Source organism: Diceros bicornis, chromosome 36, assembly GCF_020826845.1.
Source record: "Diceros bicornis minor isolate mBicDic1 chromosome 36, mDicBic1.mat.cur, whole genome shotgun sequence".
NCBI lineage: Eukaryota > Metazoa > Chordata > Mammalia > Perissodactyla > Rhinocerotidae > Diceros > Diceros bicornis.
This window is the reverse complement of record NC_080775.1, coordinates 23,992,087-23,998,623: the sequence shown is the minus strand read 5'-3', so window position 1 is coordinate 23,998,623 and position 6,537 is coordinate 23,992,087. Positions and strand designations below refer to the sequence as shown.

At 45.1% G+C, this 6,537-nt stretch overlaps 1 protein-coding gene across 2 annotated transcripts in view; it reads left to right on the top strand.

Annotated features, from left to right (window-relative positions):
• Positions 1-5,785: 5,785 nt before the first annotated feature.
• The window catches only part of ARHGAP21 (Rho GTPase activating protein 21), a 128,732-nt gene continuing 127,980 nt past the window's right edge, over positions 5,786-6,537 (top strand). For both annotated transcript variants that reach the window (XM_058532582.1, XM_058532579.1), the window contains exon 1: positions 5,786-6,306. The gene's annotated coding sequence lies outside the window, so the exon portion shown is untranslated. The remainder of the gene's footprint in view (positions 6,307-6,537) is intronic.

Sequence of the window (6,537 nt, the reverse complement as noted above, 5' to 3'; positions counted from 1 at the left end):
ATTACTTCTGCCCTGGTATGACTTTTTTCATCTCAATATCTTCCCTTAGCTCTTCCAACTCCTTTTATATCTCATTCATTCTCTTGTAATTTCACTTTTGATATATTTTATTGCCTTCAGTGTATAAAACATTTGTCTCCATTTTTCTTCTTTTTATTGGGGTGAGTCTTCTGTCATACAACCTTTCTTTCTCTTTAGAATAATATGCTCCTTTATTTCATCTTCCCCCTCCCCCACACACTTTAAAATGTTTACATCAGTCTTATTATTTTCTTCCCATTCATCTTTGGTCAAGACTTGCTATCTGGATTTTCTATCTATATGAAAACAGGATGGATGAATTATCTTTGAGTGCCTCAGGCTTCCTGTTGGACCCAGCCAATGAGGAGCCACAGTAGGAGGCTGAAAGAAGGCAAGAGGATGGGTTCATAAAATGTGCTACAAGATTGGGCTGTCTCATAGTTGCAATGTCTATTTTTTTCTTTTTATGTTGCAATTTTTAAAAATTAAAATTTAATTGAAAAAATCTTTTAGGAGAAAAGTTACGCAAGCCTGCTCTATCCTACTTAAGCCCAGATGTGAATTGCCACATATTATCCTGCAAACCTTTCCTATCTGAGAGAAGAATCCTTGGTTAGCTGACTTTGGGATTAGTGGAGAATGCAGGCAATTATAGGAATAGAGGAATGGAATCTACAGTGCTAGGAGTATTGAAAGATACCCAGTTTCACTGAATCAAATGGAGAGGTCTTTAGATGTCTTTCCTACATCTGCCCTGTGAAGATAAAAGGGAAGCCTAGAATATTTTTTTCATTCTACAAAAAAGATTTGGTTGCTCTGGATTAGGCCTATAATATCAAAATCAATTGCTAGCGCAGTTTCCTAGTTAGAATGGTTGAAATTTAGCATTCTACTCCAAGATGATAAAAATATATTTCAATTCTCCAGTTGTACTACGGGTTTCTCCCAGACTGCACAGTATTGTCACAGGATGTTCCAGCTCATATTTAGTTGGGTGGGTGGAACATTTTAAAAACTGACCTCATATTTTTAAGGAAAATTGGAATGCTTATAAAGGAAAGTCATGATTCTTAGGATAGAATAAAAACTTGTACATTTTTATTCTTATTTTTTCTCAAAATATAGAAATAAACTCTTAATAATGCTGACAAATATAACTACCATACCACTCAATTTTAATTATGGAGAAGCTGGTGCTGGAAAATAATTTTGAGTCCAGAAAAAAATGTTTGATACATGATTATGGATAAACTATGGCCTGAAATTTTATAATTACTGCCAAAATACAAATGATGTTAATTTTTGGCCTGGTGGTATGGCCAAAAAACAGCTTAGTCACCAGAGGTGAAGTTAGGTAAAAAAATAAAACATGGCATTTCTGGAAGTTGAGGCCCACACCAAGTGTTCCCTTTGCAGACACCTCATGTAATTTATACTGTCCATTTTAGGCATATGCACACAGACATATACACATATTTTTTTGCAACCTAGAGAGTTGTTGCTCAGCCAGCAATTTCTTTAGGTATAAATATTTATCCATAATAATGACACAGTCATCATTCATTTCTTGAATAATTTTGTAGTGATTTCTATGTGCAAAAGCTGTGATCGGTATCATGGGGGTGTGAAAATAAGAAAAACCCTGGGAATCTGCCCTAGAGAAGTTTATAATCTAGATTAAAAAGGAGATAATCTTCAGTTAAATAATAATATAAGATTATTTATGATTAAGTAACTAATTAATAGCAACAAACAAATAAACTAAAAAGAAACACCCAAGCAGAGTACTAGTCCAGAGGAGGAAAAGACCACAACAACCTGAGGGCAAAGAAATTATTCAAGAATATCTATTGTGTGTGGTCCTTTGCTAGATATTGTATACATCAAATTAAATAGTGTTACTACCCACTAAATTAGAAATTAATAATTGAAGATAGATAGTAATCATGGACAGAAATAATGTCATACATTTAACAGATGTAGAACATTAAATTAGTAAGTCATTTACATTATTAATTTAAAAGAGAAGATGAAGGAAGAAACTTAGAAATTATTTATTGTAGAACATTCTTCCCTTCTCTTGATTACTGTAGTTAAACATATTGCTAGAGAAATGGGTTTTCTGTAGCTATTCAATTCAATGTGAAAGTCTTTTTCAAAGAAATATTAGTGGATAAAGTGTCTTTTTGGTATTGTATGAATAACAAGTATAGTCTACAGTGTTGTCGTAAAGCCAAAAAAATGCTTACTCCTTTGAGGGCCATTGGTCTTAACTGCCTCAGACACATAGTTTTATAAAATACTTCATCCCAAATTACACATTTCATCTGTGGAATTCACTGGCAAACACTTGTGCCTCTTAGAATTGCCAACTTCTATATTCAGAGTAGAAATCATCCATAGATTATCACAGAATGACATTAGACCAGGGGCTAGGGCATTTTGGTTCTATTTCTGGCTCTGACATTTTTCCTTGATAACGGTTCACCAAAACAATATTATCATGTCATTAACAAAGTCAAAACTTACGTTTTGAGAATATAGTTCCCATCTTTAAATATGTCTTGCCTACATGGCGAGAATTATAGAGTACAGGTTGTCCCGAAGTTGTAACTAATATAGCGGTAGTAATTTCTGAGGCTATTGCAAGGGAAACTCTAAGAAGTTAGATTATAGGAAATCTACACATTTATTAGCTATGCTCTAAAGAGGAAAATATCAGCCTTTCAAAGTAAACAAATCTAGAGGTACTGTTAGCTCTTGCTTATCTATGATATTTGGGATAAAGAAAACTATCAAGATATCAATTGTGAAACCCACAGTTAATTCCAAATCTCCTTTCAGTTGCAATGATCCCCAAACCTATTGTTTCATCAAATCTCTCACTGGAGCGGTTAACAAGTAGCCACACGACTGAAGTTTGGCTTCTTTTCCTTTCTCTTGCCCTCCCTCTGGTGGAGGTGTTAATGAGTGAAATGCCCAAGATGGACAGCTGAAGAGAACTCCAAGGGCTTGTTTTGCATCCTCCGCCAGTCATACCGTCAGACTTTGGAATGGAGAGCAACTGACTGATGGCTACCACTTCCCAGATGCCTTGAGGGCGTCCACTTTGGTCTACTCAGAATGCATCTAAATGAGAGCTCAAGCAGTTATTAAAGTATTATTATTGTGCATGCCTTCAGACTGGAATAGATCTAATTTTTAACTGGGTTAATATGTTCCTGATAAATATCAATAAAATTTATAAAAGAAGAGGGTTCCTGTTGGGGAAAGAGGACAAACCCCTGCTTCATAATAATATTTTAATCAGAAAAATGTTTTTACATTTTTAAAACTCCTTTAACATCTATTGTCTCATTTGATGCTTTCAAAAGCCCAGCCAGATAAGGAAGGTGCTGTCCTACTCAGAGGTCCCAGGAGAGGACTAGGGCCCAGGTTTCCCAAATCTTAGTTCTATGCTTTTGGCCTTCTCCATCCAGATTGCCTCATACACAGAAGATATATATGATAGCAGCTTATCATAATGGTTCTTAAAAACACTCCCAAATATTGGAACATCATAATCATACTTATCTTAACACAAATAAGAGACATAATAGTAACTTATCATAATTGTCCTTAAAAATATTCCCAAATATTGGAACATCATAATCATACCTATCCTAGAGGTAGGATTAAATTAGTTACCCACAAAGCACAATAATTAGCACATAATAAGATAACTAAATGTTAGCTGTTGTCGTTATTAAAAACCATGTTAGAGATAGTATAGTGCTGTGGAGAAAAGCCTGGACCCCCTGAGCTCGAATCCTGGCTCTGCCAAACGCATATCGCATTAAGTTGTGTGTAAAGCTCTTGGAGGAACACCTAGCATGAGGCAGCGCTACATAGATGGTAGTCGCTACTATTACTTGATAGTTCTAGTACTTATACTCATAAGTAATAATTATCCCAGGTCACATGGTATGATTGAACTAGAGTGTAATCTTGGTCCTTCCATTTACCTCTCATAGAAATGTCTTTCTAGGTTATTTTCCCACAATTCCTAAAATGTGTTCTACCTCGTTTTCACCTCTCCTTCCATGGCCAATATTTACTCTCCTTTACCAAACTGAAAACCTTTTTTCAAAATCAGCATTCATAAAAATTTCCATTACAAAAATCTTAACCCTAGATGTCCTCAACTGTGAGGTACTCAGTTTATGCCCTGCACGCACATTTGCATTTGTAAGGAGCTGTTTTGTGCTTAAAATTGTTTTTCCTTTCTGGACATATTCTGTAAGCCCACTAGAGGTACGTTCCTTGAGCCCTGCATTTCTATTCACTTCTTGTTAATTTACTCAACAGTATCCAGAACTGGATACTGCTATAGCCTGGTGGGCTATTCAGTAAACTACCAACTGACTGGCAGGCAGTCTCTCTATTTTCTTCTCCTTTTTTTTTCTTTGTTATTGGCTGACTAGTTTTGTCAGGAGCTGTCACGAACATGCAAATTTCATGGCCATGTAAAAGTGACCTAGTCCAAGTCTTTCCTCTAATTGAGGCCGAGGATTTAGTTGTATATTCTAAACGTCTGGCGCCTTCCACTTTTAGGAAGCTCTCAAAATGAAGGCACAGGTATTCAGGCTTCAGGGAGTGGTTTTTTGGCTTTTTTTCCCTCGTCAAACAACAGGACCTGAGGCTGTGGGCGAGACGCCGGGGGGGGGGGGGGGGGGCGTCTCTCTAAATCTTCAGGGTATAATGTGGTAAGAAAGAAGGAAAAGGTAAGCAGATCCCAGAGCTTCTTGGTTTTGTTCCTTTTTTCCCCTCAGGATGGTGGTGGCAGCTGATCAGACACAATAGCTGGCAGTCCCCCGCCGGAGTGAGGATAAAAATGACCCTCAACAGCAGCAGCAGGAGGACTGGGAAAGGGAGGAGGGGTGTGTATGGGAGGGGGCGAGGATGAGCGTGACAAGGCGACAAACGCCTTCTCCTTGGCAGGCTACTGCACTTCAGCCGGGCGAGGATGGGAGCCGGTGAGCCACCTCCCAGGAAGGGGGCCGAGGTGGGACTGGGAGACCGAGGGGCGGCGGCTGTTGCTACAGGGGGTGGGGCAAAGGGTGGAGGGAAGCCTGAGTCAGCAGCCCCTGATTGGCTCTCGTTCTCTCGTCGCGCCCTCTGATTGGGCCGTTTGCAGCGGGAGATGCTGGGCGGCGCGGCGGGGCGGAGCCGGCGGCCCGGGTCGGCGGCCCGGCCCGGGAACTGGGTGGGGAGGGCGGCGGTGGTGCGCGGGGCCCCGAGCCGCCGTGACCTGCAGGGCGGAGACGCGCGGCCACCTTTGCTCAGTTCCGCTACCCGCGGCGAATTCGTTCAACCGCTCTGAAGATTCAAAAAGGGAAAAGAATTGAAGGCAGAACGTTTCGCTAGGACCCCTCTCCCCCAAATCGAGAAGCTATTTTGCCTGGGGGCGTGAAAGGACACTCCCTTATCTTGAAGTCCCACGTCGCCTCGCAGCTTCTTTCCCCTCCCGCTGCAAAAAAGGGGCAGAAATTCACCCAGACGTGTCCGCGCAGTCTGAGACCTGTGATCCCTCAATCCCGCACATCTAGCTGTGTGATCGCCCCCTCTCCGGCCCTGGTGCTGAGCCCCGAGTCTCTTCCCAGCAGAGCCCCGGTTCCTGGCCGCTCCTGCTCAGCGTTTGGGCGCGCGGAGAAGGCGGGGAAGGTTCTGTGTGTGCCTGGTTTGGAGGGGGTGCAGGGGAGGGGGGAGGGCTTGTAGGTCCCCAGACACATTGGAACGGGGTTGGCGAGCACCCCCCCCGCCCCCCACCTCCAAGCTAATCTCCCTTCTCCAGCGTCGGTTCCCGGGACCGTATTATTCAAGACAGAAAATATTCAGCCCCAGAGCCTCCCCTGGGGAGGGGAGGGGAAGGAGGTGGAGTGGGAGGAGGTGGATCCAGGGAGGAAGAAGCGAGAAATCCGCCCCCGGGAAACAGCTCGGCGCGGCAGCGGAGCGAGGCACTGCTGTCACTTGGCGATCGCCGGCGCCCGAGCGCGGCCCCGGCCCGGCCCGGCGAGGCGAGGGGAGAGTCCGGCGGCCGCCGCCCCGCCCCACGCCCTCCCGCGGCGGCCGAGAGCCCGGGGCCGGCCGGGGCAGGTCGCGGCGGTGCCTGGGAGCGGCCGGCCGGGGGCGGCGGCCTCGGAGCGCGGCGGCGGCGGCGGGCAGCGCCGGATCGTCCTCCCGCTCGGGCCGGCTGGTCCTGGGGCCGGCCAGCCCGGTGCGGATCCACTCGCCCCGCGATCTCCGGTGCGTGTCTGATTTCTTTTCCCCCTCGGCCGAGAGGGTGCAGCGCCTGGGGCGGGTGGAGAGCCCGGATCGTCCCGGGCTCCCCCCATTCCCGCCGCCCCGGGCCACCCCGCCCGGCGCTGGCGCAGGGCCGGAGGGAGCCCGCGGCGGGCGCCCGGCGGGGGCGCAGGGGCCGCGCCCGCGTGTGCGGAGCGAGGGAGGGCGGAGGGCGGAGGGAAGGGCACAAAGGCC